This window comes from Brassica rapa, chromosome A07 (assembly GCF_000309985.2).
Source record: "Brassica rapa cultivar Chiifu-401-42 chromosome A07, CAAS_Brap_v3.01, whole genome shotgun sequence".
NCBI lineage: Eukaryota > Viridiplantae > Streptophyta > Magnoliopsida > Brassicales > Brassicaceae > Brassica > Brassica rapa.
Window position 1 is genome coordinate 10,522,725 of NC_024801.2, and position 16,923 is coordinate 10,539,647.

General features: G+C 28.6%; 1 long non-coding RNA gene across 2 annotated transcripts; it reads right to left on the reverse strand.

The window, feature by feature from the left end:
- Positions 1-3,334: 3,334 nt before the first annotated feature.
- On the reverse strand, positions 3,335-15,955 carry LOC103828909. Of its 2 annotated transcripts, none has more exons than XR_004449151.1 (3): positions 9,612-15,955; positions 4,517-9,312; positions 3,335-3,834 (listed from the first exon to the last, which is right to left on the reverse strand). It is a non-coding gene; the product is annotated as an uncharacterized LOC103828909 (long non-coding RNA). The 2 variants fall into 2 exon arrangements; XR_625406.3 differs by having other exon boundaries at positions 4,517-8,723; positions 9,089-15,950.
- Between the last annotated feature and the right edge of the window lie 968 nt (positions 15,956-16,923).

Genomic DNA, 16,923 nt, shown 5'->3' on the forward strand with positions numbered 1-16,923 from the left:
ACAATTAAATTACATATCTAAAAATATATGATCGGATCGGATATCCAACCTTCTAAAAGATAATAATTGTGATTTGCTTCCATTTTATGGATAACACATTTTACAATTTACTTTGATTATAAGCTTTATGGATATATATATATATATATATATATATATTTGGATCAAAATGAATAATGAATCCGATCAAACTGAACGAACAATATGTCCACCCCTAATTATTGCAGTTCATCCATTCAGTTCTCAATCAGAGTTTTTTTTGTAAAGAATCATTGAATACTCCACTTTTGTGTACTGCTTTAAAAACCCTGGCTGGCACACAACATTTTTTTTTGTTTGTAAATATGTGTATATATATAAATAAAATAATATTATTTTTAAATAAAGTGTTCTAAAAACAGTTTATTATATTTTTCAACAGTTTTGTATAAAGAAAAGCAATGAATAATTAATAACAGTTTTTACAAAACAATTTTTATATAATAGTCTTTTTTGTTTAGTGATAATTTTTTATTAGGTATTAATTTTAATGTTGACTAAAAATATTAATACTTAATAAAAATTTTATCAATAAACATAAAAGACTATTTAAACTTTATTATAGAATAAAATTTTATAAACAGTATATTATTATATCATTGATTTAATGTATAATGTTCTGAATATAATAATATATACAATCTATAAAAATATTCAAATTCAAAATAACTATATATATGTTTAAATCAATTTCTAATATATTTTGAAGAAAAATTCTATTCATCAAATGTACAAATTATTTATAAAAAATTGAATTCAATTATGAAAATTAAATAGTAATATCAAAATTTGTATAAATTATTTTAAAATTGTACAATACTTTAGACCATTTTTATTCGTTATCACTATTTAAAAATATCCTTTAGACTTCTAGAACCACTTGATCCATACTTGTACCTAAATTCACTTTTGTTCAGTTCGATCTGGTTGATCCGCGATGCATGATCCATTTTTTTCATTCAGAGCCTAGGTATATATGTCTGTTAACTTAATCTTTTTAAATGAAATATTGGGAGTAAAGATTTATACTAATAACTAGCTAATTTACTACAACTTTGTAACTGCACCATTTGAAAACATCGTGTCTTTATGAAAAGTCTTTTTAAACATATCATTTTCTAAAATATATCTAACTAGGATCGGTCCGGGCTACGCCCGAGATTTTTGTTTAAATTTATATTTTGTTTATTTTAATATATAATATATTAAATATGTAAATAGGTAAAAAATTATAAAATTATTTTAAATTATTCATTGTTTTTTACTCATTTCAAAATTTGTAGTATCCAAATCTTTTCGTTATTGGTAATTATATATAAGGTGATCAGCGGAATGAACAATAACAAATTAATTTTTAGTTATAGTATTTAATTGATTAAACTGTAGAAATATTTTGTTTCACTTAAAACTATTTATAATTTTTGTTTCCAGTTAGTCTTCAAGAAATTTAATGGAGACTCCCTCTTAAATCTACAACCATATATTTTTTATGTTTTATTTTTTTTTTCTTAAACCAGCGTTTAAAAATAGTTATTCTTTCTAGATAAAAAAACTTAAGACTAAATCACTAAAAATTGCAGACTAAATTTTCAGAAAACAAATTTATGCATTTACAACCCAGCTAAGCGGACTCATTAACTAAAGATTCTTTTATCTCTCTTACATAAGTTTTGATGTAAAATATTGTTAAAATGTACAACCCGTTAAGTTGATACAACAAAATGCGACAAAATGACTTGAGATAAATCACAGATCTTTGTAACATTATGTCTAATTTTGGTGGAGTGTGAAAGTCCAGTAGACGTTGAGTGCAACTCGTGGTATGATGTTTAGGCTGTTTACTAATTTTGTTCGGGTCTTCAAAATAGTTCTTTATCTTCGTACACATTACCATTGTTATTTCTTATATCATTTATCTTCGAACACATTACCATTGTTTATGATAGCAATGTTCTTTTAACATTATTTTCAATAAAAGTTCTTAATCAAACACGACCCATAAGCTGACCGTTGAAAAACATGTTCCTTTCTTAAAAGTAATAACTAGATTTCCATCCGCACAACCGTGCGGGTATATATTTTCACATTTATATATATAGATATTTGTTTTACATAATTATTATATATTTTTAATGTTACTCACATATTTAAAAGTTTATATAATTATACTAAATATAATAATTTTATAGTTTTCATGCTGTAAATTAAAATCATCACATATATATGTCGCTTATTATATATTTGTCTTATTGAATTTGCGTTTAATTACTAAACTAAATTTTTTAATGCATGAAACAACATATATGAAAACAATTTTGTATTTAATTTATTATAATCATGATCCGTAATTCGAATCGCTAGATTTTTTTAATATTTTTTTAATGTTTATTAATTTTATATAATAAATTACTGTATATTAAAAAGTTTAAGATATGTTAAATTTTTATACATGTATTATCTAGTTTACTAATATTAACCCGTTCTACAAACATATTATATTTTTAGCATAAATATTTTATATTTATGAAAATAAAATATGTTAACTTATCAATTTAAAATAATTTTATCATATTTTGTTCAATATAACATTTTTATTTTAAAATGATAGATATTATTATAAAATTGATAAAATAGGATATAATTTTATTCTTTTAGTAACATTTCATTACTAATTACAAAATTAGTTGAAAACATTTATATTCAATTTATGACAATTAAGATCTTATTATAATTTATTTCAAGAGATTTGTTAGAATTTTTTTTTTTTTTTTTTAAATAAAAGATATAAAAGATATTATGATTAAAACAGTTAAAAATATTATGTATATTAGCATTCGTGATATACATTTAATATAAAATTTAAATGATGGTCCAAATAAAAATATCACTCATCAAAAAATCATGATTTTTATTTTATTAGAAAACAAATTTGAAAAAAAATTAAAATAAAAATAAATATTTATTTCCGACAAAATATTTTAAAATTATTAGTAAATGTATTTGTGAAATTAATTAATTTCATTTTATTTAAATTTTCGTTTATAAACCAAAACTATATTCAATTTTAATTTCTAATTATATTTTATGACAATTTAAATTAAAACTAACTAATTTTTGAAAGTAAATTTAAAAAGATTCTAAGAAGATTTTAAAAAAATTTTGTTAGACCATTTTAAATATATTCATTTGTATTTCAAATAAAAAGATAAAGATATTAAAAAATATAATAATGAACTTAAGTTAAATATAATATTTTCTAGGAATGGTCCAAACCAAAAAAATCACACACGAAAAGAAGTCATGACTTTTATTTTAATATATAAGATAATAAAATTATTTTAAATAAAAGGGTTTAAAAAAAATTACAATTGTTGATGCAAATACGAAACTGGATCAAAATCATTTTAATAATTTTACAATTTACATGTTTATCTCTAATAAGCCAGAAACTTGTCATCGTATCGAGCACGGTGTGGTGAGGATTGGCTATCCCATTTTACGTCTTCTTGAACCTCCTGGGTGCGCTCGTTCAATAATCTTTTTTTGTAAGATTCACTTGTGACTTATTCTCTCCGATCAATTTTTCATTATCAGTAGCCTCATCTCCGCTTTCAAGGGATCCATCGCCGGCAGTTCCAACTTCTTCGTGTTAATCACAGGCACCGACGTCTAACTTATTCATCACCAGAAACCTCACCACTATTTAATATCGCCGCGTTATATTGATTTCAACCATAGCACTGGGACATTGAGATGCCATAGTTCTTTATTACTGTGTGTCACCCTTTCACACCCCTAACCAAAAAAAAAGCATCAACTTGGAAATTAGCTACATGAGCTGCAAAGCAACCTAAACAATGCCAATAACTATTATAATTAAATCAAATTTGGAATTGACTCATCAAATACTAAAAAAAACTCAACCCTTTGTTTAAATCTGATGAAGAAAGTCAGAAGCTTTAGCAAAAGACGAACTTTTGGGGTAAAATATTCTTAAAGCCATCAAGCTGGTCACTTGTTATCAAATCCAACAAGAACAAACAATTGTTTAACTACCCCCAACTGGAGAGGGGATCATCAATAAACTTTGAGAATGATATATCTAAAGCTAGTAGCTGCGAGTCAATCAAGAGCCAATAAAGTTCTTAACTTTTCTGTGAAGCGTTGATCTAAAACCTTAGAAATTGAACAGCAAGCGAAGGGGCAAGCATAAAGGATATTATCAAAGGGAGAAGAATAAAACAAAATAAATAAAAAGAACAAACTGAAACAAAATCTACCAACAAAATTGAAATCTAAATCATCTCCCACAAACGAAAGCTTATGAATAAAAAAACTTGATAATCAGGACATGAACAAATGTAAACAAAATCCACAAACAATATCGAAAAGGAAAGAATCTCCTATAAACTAAGACTATCTGGAAATCTTCTGATTGGGAGTAAATAACTGATGAAATTCATAGAATAGGACTTACCTTTTTATAGCCGAAAATTATGAGAAAGGGACTAAAAGAGCATGCATTCAATGATAGATCGTATGAGGTGTGGAGGAGAAATTGTTAATGAGATCATTGAAGACGACGATTCGATTCATAAGAACTTAGGGCCCGAAACGTTCTTGTTGCGACGGCGGATTAACCAAGAGGATGACCCTCTATACGTGGAGCAAATTGGGGTTCAATTAAATTTATGTCTAGGCCCGTCCAAAAGTAACCCATAATCACATGATGAAACCCACTAAATACCAAACTTAATGATACACGGCAAGTATCGAAACCCGGGAAAAGTGCCAATTTCGACCCCAACAATTTCAGTCGTGCCAAATACGACCCGAACAATTGGTGAGTGCCAAATACGATCTCAACTCAATTATAATTTGAAAAAACTACCCAAACTTCTTAAAACGTGCTTGGATCTACATTGACTCTAACAGAAGTTAGTCAACTGTTAACAAAATAAAACGACGTCGTTTTGATATACAAAGAAAAGAGCCAATTTCGACCCCAACAATTTCAGTCGTGCCAAATAGGACCCGAACAAATGATCAGTGCCAAAAACGACTTCAACTCAATTATAATTTAAGAAAAATTATCCAAACTTTTTAAAACGTGCATAAATCTACATTAACTCTAACAGAAGTTAGTCAACTGTTAACAAGATAAGACGACGTCATTTTGATATATATATATATATATATATATATATTTAAATATGTTCATTTCGGGACTCAAACCCGTGCCGAGATATCCTTTTAAAGGGGCACACTAACAACTAGACTAAAATAATTTCGACCCCAACAATTTAGGTCGTGCCAAATAGGACCCGAACAAATGGTCATTGCCAAAACTAACTTCAACTTAATTATAATTTAAGAAAAAATACATGAACTTCTTAAAACGTGCATATATCTACATTGACTCTAACAGAAGTTAGTCAACCGTTAACAAGATACGACGACGTCGTTTTGATATATATATATATATATATATATATATATATATTTATTTTTTTTAAACTATGTTCACTCCGGAAGTCAAACCGTACTGTTTCTGCTTTATATAAATACATTAACATGTTTTTTTATTTATCATATCTTTAATAAATTATATCTTCCTAAAATATAAATAATAAAATATCTATTATTACACGATCTTAAATATACTTAAAACTTTGAATTTAGTTATAAAATTTTCTTATATAAATTTTCTTAATAAAATTATTTTTTTAAAACTTTTCCTCGTATATCAAAACGACATCGTTTTATCTTTTTAACGGTTGACTAACTTCTGTTAGATTCAATGTAGATTTAAACATGTTTTAAGAAGTTTATGTAGTTTTTTCGAATTATAAATGAGTTGAGGTCGTATTTGGCACTGATCAATTGTTTGGGTCGTATTTGGCACGACTGAAATTGTTGGGGTCGAAATTGACACTTTTCCCATCGAAACCCAACAAACTTCTGTTTAAATGAAATGATGCGTTTAATGCGGATGTGACACATGTCGTAACGCTGGAGTTCGACTTTCTTAGGTGGAATCCTACGTGACGCAAGGAAGAGAGAGCAAAACACTATTTCACGTAATAAGATTTAGATATTTTTTGGTTTCTTATGTTCGCTTCAATATACATTTATAAACAACCTAAATTTATTAAAACTTATTTAATCTTATATCTTAACTAGTAAAAATTTTTAAGCAAAATTTATAGTTTAATAAAACCTGATCGATTAAACCTTAAATTTTTTTTAACTTCAATTCGATTTAACTAAAAAAATACTATTTTCGAATTAATGTATTTGGATCAGATCAAGTCCGGTGTTTCTAGGGACCAAACCAGATCGGGTTTTCTACTTTGACTCTAATTGAAATGCATATCTTTAGAGAAGATCAGTATGTCGTCATTAATCACCTCATTATCTCAACTTCATATGTTTTTGCTTTAGTGGTATCAAATACAACATATAACGAATCAACCACAGGCGATATGCGATATCGAAGAGCACTATAGATCATGTAATTAGATCACTATTTTTTTCCTCATGAATAAGATACTGTTTCCTTACTCAAAACATAAGACCACATATTACTAATAACATGTCTTACCCACATCTAAATATCACATAAAAGCAGCAAGAGCTAGTCAAACATGAAGGCAATCATATCATAATCAAGCTTCTCCTTTTTGTTCTACGACAGCAACATCAGCATCTTACACCGTGAGAAACTACGATGTTTTGACTAGCTAAATTATCTACGACAGCAACATCAGCATCTTAGCCAAATTGGTTGAGCTTCAGGCCGTCATAGTACGGATTTTTCCAACCTTAGTCTAAGTGATGAGGGTTCGTTCTACTGAAACTCAATTTTGCGTTCCACTCTCCACTGCTATACTCTCACAACACCCACCTTCTTTTTTTAGAATTCGTATCTTTAATTTAACTCCTATAACTCCAGATATTATGCTTTAAATGTGACTTTCTCCTCCATATTTATCTAAAAAATGTATTTTAAAATTTCAAAAAATCATTTCAAACAAAGTTAAACAAGTTAGTAATGTTTGAATAAATATGATTTTACATGATTTTTTAAAATTACTAATTGAATAACAACAAATTTTGAATTATTATACAGAATTTTAAATGAATTATATGTTCAATAACATCAGATGAGAAGAAATGTTTTAAGATCTTCAATTAATAGTGATTTTATATTAATTTTTTTTTTAAAAACTCTTACAATGCTCTTAATACAATCCACCCTTTTAAGTACATAGAAGATGTGTCCAAAATTCAGACAGTTAGGATTTAACCATAAAAACAACCCAGCGGAAATGCCCAAAACGATATTAGTTTATTTAGAAAGCCGCAGGAGACTACTATATATATAACTTCTTGCCTTCAGTGTCCTGAATGCTTCTTTATAAAACAAATGAGCAATTTAGACATCTTTTTATCAAGCACGCATTATTATCAGTTAAGAAAGTCCTGAAGTTTTTTTTTATAAATATAAATTTTAATAAATTTAGTAAAATTTAGTTATTTAGTAACTTTTAAATTACAAACAAAATTGAACCAATGATATAATGGCAAGTGTAGATAAACTCTCCAAACATTTTTTTTGATAATTTCTTTTTTTGAAAGATTGGTATTTCACTCCTTTTCCTTTTTCTACTATATCATTTTATATATAGTTAATGTCTAAAAAACTGTGAAAATATCTGTGTTTTTTTATGTTTTAAAAACATTTAAATTAAAATTATAGAAGTTTTTTTGTTTGTTTTAAAATAATTATTTTATTGAAATTAAGAATATAATTTTTATAAGGAGATGAAATTACAGATATAAACAATGTTAACTACTACTAAACAACACATAAAAGCAATATAACAATGCCTTGACAAGAAAATAATATAACAACTAGAATGATACTAAAAGAAATATTGTATAGGCACGGGCTTAAAATCTATAAAAACGATCTATAAAAACGAGACATTAGAGCATGACTGATGGGAGGTTCTTAGGGTGAGATTTTTAGCGGAATATAAGAATCCGTCTCTTAACTTTTAATTAAAAAAATTATTTTAACTAAGAAAGCTAAAAACCGGTTCTTAAATAAGATATTAAAAATTAAGAGACGGGTTCTTATATTCCGCTAAGAATCTCACCCTAAAAACCTTAGAGCATCATTAACCCAAAAACCCACTTTGGGTCTCTTAATGATTTTTAAATATTAAATGTTACTTAAGAGACTTAGTTAAGAGACATCAACATTTTTGTGCTCCAATGGGAGTCTCTTATTTAGGGGTTCTTAAAAAAAATTAAACATTGTTTTTGATTATTGTATAATTTGTGATCAAAATGTATGAATTTGTGATCAAAATGTATTAATTTGTGATAAAAATGTATAAAAAGTTTTTGATTATTTTCTGAACATGAGAAGAATGGTAAGAGAAGAAAAGTTATCTGTGTTGTGAGATGCACGAGCCGTAGAGAACGGAGACACAGATGTTGCAGGCTCCTCAGCTATGCTTGGCTTCTTTGGAGGCACCGAGAGAGATCCTCAAGGAAAGGTCCTTTAGCAGTAGGCACGGCACATACACAGTTGCTATGAGGATGGTTTGACTCCATCACCACCAGCCACAACCTCTTCATGGATGGCAAGTTCTCATCTTCGTTGCATTTATCTGTAGCAAATATCAAGAAAAAAGATTAAATATGAGAAATATGGATTAGGCATAGCACTAAACTAATCTTCACCTTTCGGTTTCCCGTAATCAAAAACGAACATCAAAAGAGCATTAGCTCTCACACGTTGGAGAATGTTCATACCATAAGCTAAACCATGCTAACACTCCATCCTCTAACCAAGCTAGACAAAATGATGGTAAGATTCCATTCTCGTTGTTTGTGATCAAAGAAACAGAAGCACAGAAGCAAAAAAACTAATCCCACATGAACTAACCAACCAACCATAACAACCATAAGCAAGCCTGCATCACACCACACCACCCAATAACCTCAGATAAATAAAGCTGTCACAAGGACTTACGTTTTGGATGTTCCTATAAGAATCAAGTGATTAAACGAGCCTGATCTGCTGCTATCACCATTCTCTGACTCTACTACTACTACTACTGCTGCTACCCCTTTCTCAGGGTCTTTATCACCAAACTTCTCACTAATAGAGGGATATCCATTGGCATCTCCGTTGGTTGATGAAACCTCATCGGCTCTAATCTCTTTGATCTCTTCCTATACCTCTGCTTTATCCACCTGAAAAGGACAAAGAACCAAAGAGTTTAGAACTCAAGAACACTCAACAATCTTTTGTAAACAAAGAAGAGGCAATCAGAGTAACCAAAGCCGAGAGAAACTCAAAAGCTTATACCAAAAGATGGAGCCATATCCGATTATAAAGTTCAAATTGGAAAGGAACAAGTAAAAAAGACAAGAACTTGAACATAGACTAAAGGAGAAATCAGATTCATACAAACAAGCATTGTGTCTAAATCCCAGAGTTTCAGTTCTCAGACCACTCGCCAGATAAACGTTAAGCTGGAAAGAAAACTAACCATATATCTAACACCAATTCAGATCGGAATCAGGTTCGGGATGGCCTTGTGGATTCATCATCGGGAGAGAAACAGAGTCGAAGAGATGCAGACGAAGAGAGGAAGAGAAGAGACGAGACTTCCAATTTTTTTCATAGCGACACGTGTCTTAAGACACGTCTCTTCCAGACCTTATTTAAGAGACGTCTGCTGTAGTAATTATATTATTTTTTTTTTTTAAATCACAATTACATTAAGAGACCTATCTAAGAGACAGGGTTAATCCTGCTCTTATATTAATCATGCTCTAAGTACACTGGACGTCTTTTGCTCTATCTCTCAAACATCAAAAAGTATTAAAATAATAAAAAGGATGAAAGAAAAACGGAGAGAGAACACATTTAAAATTTTGGGAGAGACTTTGTGGCCACTTTTCACTCTGTTACTGGATCTGTTTTATAATAAATTTAAAAAATAAATAAATAACAAAATTATGCAAAATATATTATTATTGCAAGTTTGAGAAACGATTGAAGTGTTTCAACGGATGCTGATGCTCTTAAGAAAACAGATTAAAAAAAAGTTACTCCAAAGCGGAACGACGCTATAGAAATATAGAATTGCAATGGCGGAGATCCAACTTTACTCAAGAAAAAAAGGACAAAAGTCCCAGCATTTTTTTGCTAAAATCTAAAGTCTAACTTAGCCGAGAAGCACACACCAATCCAAAACAGAGTCCAGTCCGGAACTCCACAACATTATCTTACATATTGATTTTTGGTTGGTTTATAGTTAGAAATTTCAACAAAAAAGAAATCTTAAAGTAAAAAATAAATCCAACTCTACATTGCTTTGGATCAAATCCAGTTCTACATTGATGCGTATATGTAATGTGCCAACAAAAAAAAAGTATAATATGTAATGTAGTTGCTCACGAACTGCATGAAGATCATGTATGTTTCTGTTATGATGAGTATGTCTTGTTATTATCTACTCAGAAAGTGTTGGGCTAAATGGCTAAACATAATACATTTGACCTAAAACCAGATTAATCGTGTAATCCACAAGTCTGTAGTAGCAGCTTTAAAATTTGTTGTAAATGTTTCCAATTAATTTCCAGAGCTATGGCCGATAAAAAAAAAACCATTAAGCTACGACAATGTAATAAAGCTACGCAGCCTCTCACTGATATCTGATCGAAAATGGCTTCGGACACTTTATCCAAAAAAAAAGGATTCGGACATTCTTTCCATTTTTTGTCACACATGTACGGTTTGGACTAGTATCGTTGAAGAATTGTTTTTAATCATTACTGAAAACATTTTCACCCCCCTCCCCCAGGCCCATTAGCCACATGCACATGCAGTGGCGAAGCTAGGTAGAAGACTATGGCTGCATGTGCACCACTAATATTTCAGCTTTGGATCACTTTATAAGCTAAAATGAAAAGAATTTATTAAAATGACACACATTCATCTCTAATATAAGCTTTGTGGACCCAATAAAATCTACATCTAGATTCGCCTTTGGGCACAGGGTTGCAGACATGCCCTATCAAATAGGTGCGACGTTTATGTTTTTTTTTTTTCCCCTCTCTGTTTATGATTTGGTCGTTTGGATCATATCATATGCAACCAGGAGCATACACAGCTTGCGACGCAGTTAAAAGAAGAAAAGGAGAAGACACAAGTCCAAGAACCTAGTCTAAATGGACTAAAAGCGCTAATATGGAAGTTAAAGGTACCGAGAAAAATCAAACACTTCCTATGGCAAGCTCTTTCGGACAGTATCAAAACGTCTAGTCGACTCGTCGATCGACATTGTAGACATGACCGGTCGTGTATGAGATGCTGTAGCGACACAGAATCAGTAAATCACCTCATGTTCACATGCCCTCCAGCCCTCCAAGCATGGGTCTTATCAAATATAACATCATCTCCGGGGATTTTCCCGAGTAACTCTCTATATGAGAGCTTCGACTATCTTTTCTTACGCGCGAAAAGGGATGGTCGCAAACGCAGTGCTAGCGTGTTTTTCATGGATTCTCGTGTTCACATGGAAAGTACGAAACGACAAGGTCTTCAATGGTAAAGATATCCTCTCTTTGGAGATTGTGAATCACACAATCAAAGAAGCCGAGGAATGGAAGGCAGCACAAGTGATACAAGAAGCTGTTTCAACGACCGCGACACCTACGTTTCAAGTGAGCCACGTCTACCATGATGCCAAGTGGATGCATCTTGGGTGGCAAGCTCGAAAGTCTTTGGAGGTAGTTTCACCATGGATATGGAGTCGCATAATCATCTGTTCGGCTCAGTCGGAAAGGATAAGGTCCTATCCCCCCCCCCCATGCATGCGGAGTTCTCTTCTCTTTTATGGGCAATGGAGCATTCTCTGCATCTGGGAATTTTATCAATGAATTTTGAATTGGATTGCCTTCATATGGTAAATTCTGTAAATTGAACATATTTTAACATATTTGTTTGGTATATAAATTATTACTAAATTTATTAAACATTCAAATTGTTTAAAAATATAAAAAGAGGAAAATTAAAACTAAATTTTATAAAGGAATATAATATAATTTCAAATTTGGCATGTAAGAGTATTTAATTTATACTTGTTCTTTATTTAAATGTATGGTTTTGTGATGTAATTATATTTTTATTTATAAAAGCGATAAAACAGAAAACATTAAATTTATGTTTGGCAAGGGAAATATCATATAAATATATGTAATATGATTTCATATCATTTAAATGTTAGAAAAGTATGCACCAAAATTTTATAATGGAAAATAAATAATTAAAATTAATAGATAGTTTCTATAAATCCTAAAATCACAGAGGAGAATGAAAAACTTCACAAGTTATAAGATGGCATGAACTGTAAATATTATATATATATATATATATATATATATATATATATATATATATAAATATATATACACCTTATCGGCTGATACGGTCGGCTATAGGAAGAACGCATTTAGTGTTAAATAGTGGATTGGTTATCACACTGTTTAACCCGAGTTTGGAATACTTTTCGACTAATGTAAGAAGGTGAACCGATCATTTGTTACGATCCATCATATTAACTATTTGAGCCGAAACTCAAGTTCATACTCGACAAGTAATGATAATTTAGTTTGCAAGGAAAAACAAATTTAAAACTGATGTGAGTAGACACCAAACCTCAAGAGATATTTTTTTTTTCTCGATGGACGAGAATGTTACTCAACCATATATTTAGTTCTCAATGTTAGATTTTAAGAATAATCATGTAAACTTGACTTACAAACTTTATCAATTACGTTGTAAGAAAAATCATATGAGCTATTTCAATGACGATTGATCTCATAATGTCTCTGAGCTCTCCACTAGCCAGAATAACTGGTTATTTACGTCAAATCTTGCATTTTGGGTGTGAAATAATCCACATAGTAAATTACTCTAATTCATATTAGTCATGAAAATTTTAGTGATTTTATAAATTATTATCATGTACATATCATTTTATCAAATATTATTGGAATATGTGAATATCATGTAATATAATAAATTAAAATTTGTAAATCAAAATGTTAGACACTGCACAACATATAAATTTAATTTTATTGTAAGTAATTAAATAGAAGCATATACTGACTATTTTTCGGTTGTTGAAAAAAGTCAAATAAGATACTATAAATCCAGTCATATTTATATGTTTTAAAAGTAATAAATAGTAAATATAAATCTCAAATATATTTATGTAAAAATATATATAATAAATTAATTTTAGCATGTCAAAAATATATTAAAATATCATATTATATTAAATTTTCAAAACTACTTATAACCGTGAAATCGCTGGCAACTAAAAACAATCAGAAGTGAACAAAATTTGAATGGAAATACAAGATATTTGATGACGAAAGCAAAGAAAGCATCTAAAGTATCTTCTTCCATTCTTTCATTACGCTTTTCTGCCTCTCATAATATGAAATTTTAGAACTTTTATTTAGTAAATATATTTTTAATCAAGTGTCTTTTACTTTCCATTATGTCTTTTTATTGTTTCTATTTTCAATAAAAAGAGATTAGGGAGAGGATTAATAAAGAGAATTAGGGAGAGGATTAAATATACACTTCAAAGCTTATATAATCCTCTCCATAAAGAGAATTAGGGAGAGGATTAATAAATCTCGTCACAGACTCACAGCTTAAATATACTCAAAAAGTCAAAAGTCAAAAGATGCTTCCATACTAATTTTTATATACGCAGAAAATAATTTGCTATTTGAAGTGTAAACATGGAGATGGAGTCGCAGTAAGCGAAATTTTATCCTTACTCTCGACCAGTAATTACATTTTTCCATTCATCATATTATTAAAATTAGTTTATTACTTCTATATAAGTTTACATTACCGAGCATTATATACAAGGTTGGATAAACATGTCACGTCAATTGTGCAGTGATTTATCACACTTCATAAGTTCATATATACAAAGTTACAAACATTTGCGTACATATATAAGGAATGTCCGTCTTTCCAATTCTTTTCTTAGTAGTTATTTTCAATGTCTATTGAAGACGTGCAAAAATCTACAGACAAAAAGGGCCCAACATGAGCTGGCTTTGGACCCATACATGCAATAAGAAAAGCAGCACACAGTCACATCTTTGCGTTTTTTCATTCAACGAAACTATTTTCCCACTAAATATTATTTGGTTAACGGTAAGGTGAGTATTTTATACGATAATTTTGATTCGATCAGTTATTCATTTCGATTAGATCCAAAATTTTCAAATATCTGTAAGTCTTCGAAACAAAGCAATATTAAATATCAATATCCGTTAAAATAAAACAAATCACAAATACTAAAAATTTAAACTCGGATATCCGCTCCGCTTCGAGTTTTACACAATAGATATATATATATATATATATATATATCTACAATTAATATAAAATTTTAAATGTATAATTTCCTATAAATATTATTTTAACATATAATTTTATTTATAAAAGTATTAAATTAATAAAGGAATACAAAATCGTTATAAAATTACAATTTTCTAAATTTTATGTTTCATAAATAATTTAAATAATTTTAAAATTTATGGAACATGTAGTTTCACTGATCTTTACTTTTTTCTTTTATATTATGTAAAAGATATTTTTTGAAAAAGTCTCATATAGTTTTTTTTAAGAAATTATTCTTGTAAACAAAGTGGATTAGATATTCGTAAATATTCGCAAATATCAGTAATTTTTGGATATCTGGAAAACTGGATATCCCTATTTTCTGAAGCAAAGCAAATAAAAAAAATTAGATATCCGTTAAATACAAAGTAAATCACAAACACTAAAAATTATAGTAGTATTCGATTTATGTCCACCTCTAGTTAATGCTCCGCATTGATATGCATTGACGAATTCCTATAAGTTAATATGTTCAATGAATCAAAAGTCAGAAGTATATATGCAGTAAGACCATCTCCAACAGTGCATCGTTTCTAACTTTTTATTTGCTCTTGTAACATGTTTTCATATTTCAAAATTTTCAAAGAATTGAACAGTATTTCTTCAGTGTTGTTTAGTTCTTCATTTTTGTAAGATAAACATTTTTATTTACAAACTAATTCTTAGCTTTAACTTGTTGTTACTTTGTAATTAGATAAATTATAAGTATTGGTATCATCCAATTAAATTCATTATTATTTTCATTTAATCAGATGGTATTAACAAAGAACATGAAAATATTAATTTTGGAGAATTCTATATTTGATTTAGAAGAATTTAGAATAGAAGAAATTTACTTTTCGTTTCAGAATACTTTGGTTAATCAATTAAAGTGATATATATATGGTGTTTTTATAAAATCTTATATTCTTTGTTATTTATTTATATTATATGTAATAGTATCAGATAATAATATTTAACTTATATAAATAGTAATTGTGTTGAATTACCCTTAAAAAATAATTGGGCAAAATAAGTAAAGCCTTAAAAATATAAGGTATTATTAAAAAAATAATTATAAAAAGGTGATAGAATATATTAGAATGTTTTTTGGAAGAAAAAAAAATGAAGTAGATCATTGAAGAACATGTTCATTTTAAGAAAAAAAAGAGTTAAATTTTGAAGAAAAAAATATTATTCTATTATTTATTTATTATTAAAAAGCTTGGTATTATTTTGGAATATGTGGATCACAGGGGAAATTACATGTTTACCACTTTTCATTTTTATCACTACTAAGAAGACATTTTCAAAAATACATTATTCATGAAAGTGGCAAAAGACTCTTATGCCTTTGTTATTTATATGTATAATAAATCATTATTGAAATATAAAAAAATTAAAAATTAAAAATATATATATATGTATAATTAAAAAAAAAAACTTAAATTTTTTTTTATGTTTTCGAATTATACTTTTTCAAATTCAAACTTTTTTATAAATTGTTTTTTTTAAATGTTTTTTTCGAATTGTTTTTATTTTTTTTCAAATTTTTTTTTGGAAAACGAAAATTATGTTTGAAACTATTTTTTTAAAAAATTTATATATTTTTTAAGTATTTATTTATATATTTATTAGAATCCTAAATTTTACATTCCAAAAACCCTACCCCACCCCTCAACTCAAAACCCTAAGTCTAGATTAGTTAACCCTAAAGGTATAATTGTCTTTTACCCTTCATTAAAAATTAGGGTAAAAATATTAGTGTAAACATGAAAAGTGGTACTATGAATGTGTTATTTGTGGTAATTTCTCATTACATAGGGGGTTGTTTCTTTTTATCACAAAGATACTTTCATAAATACCATAAGATTTCCAAACATTATATGAATACATTCTAAAACTACATGTAAGAAGGGTTTTTAATGTTTAGAAATATTTCATGCAAACAACTTGTTGTAATTCTGGTCTGGAACATCTTGTTCTTTTGGTATTTTCTTTTTATCCACATCAACATATCCAAACACTTCAAATAATATCCAGTTTTGTGGCCAGCTATAGTTGGCATATAGGAGAACAATAGCAAGCTACCCATCTTGGATATAGGACACTCGACCCATCAATCTTACCACTATACAAGCGCAACTTTGTTAAATGAGAAGTCTGGCATTGTACAGAAGATATATTAACAATATTAACTAATACACTACGTAATTTATTCATCTATATATTCTAGGGAAGGAGTCTGTATCACGGATTAATACAAAGTTACAAATATATTAAATATATGTATCGCCTGTGATATTTTAATTCACTACCTGAAAGTGTTACCAGAGACGACCAGAACCGTTTTCACAATAGATTTAATGCTTCCTGTAAAT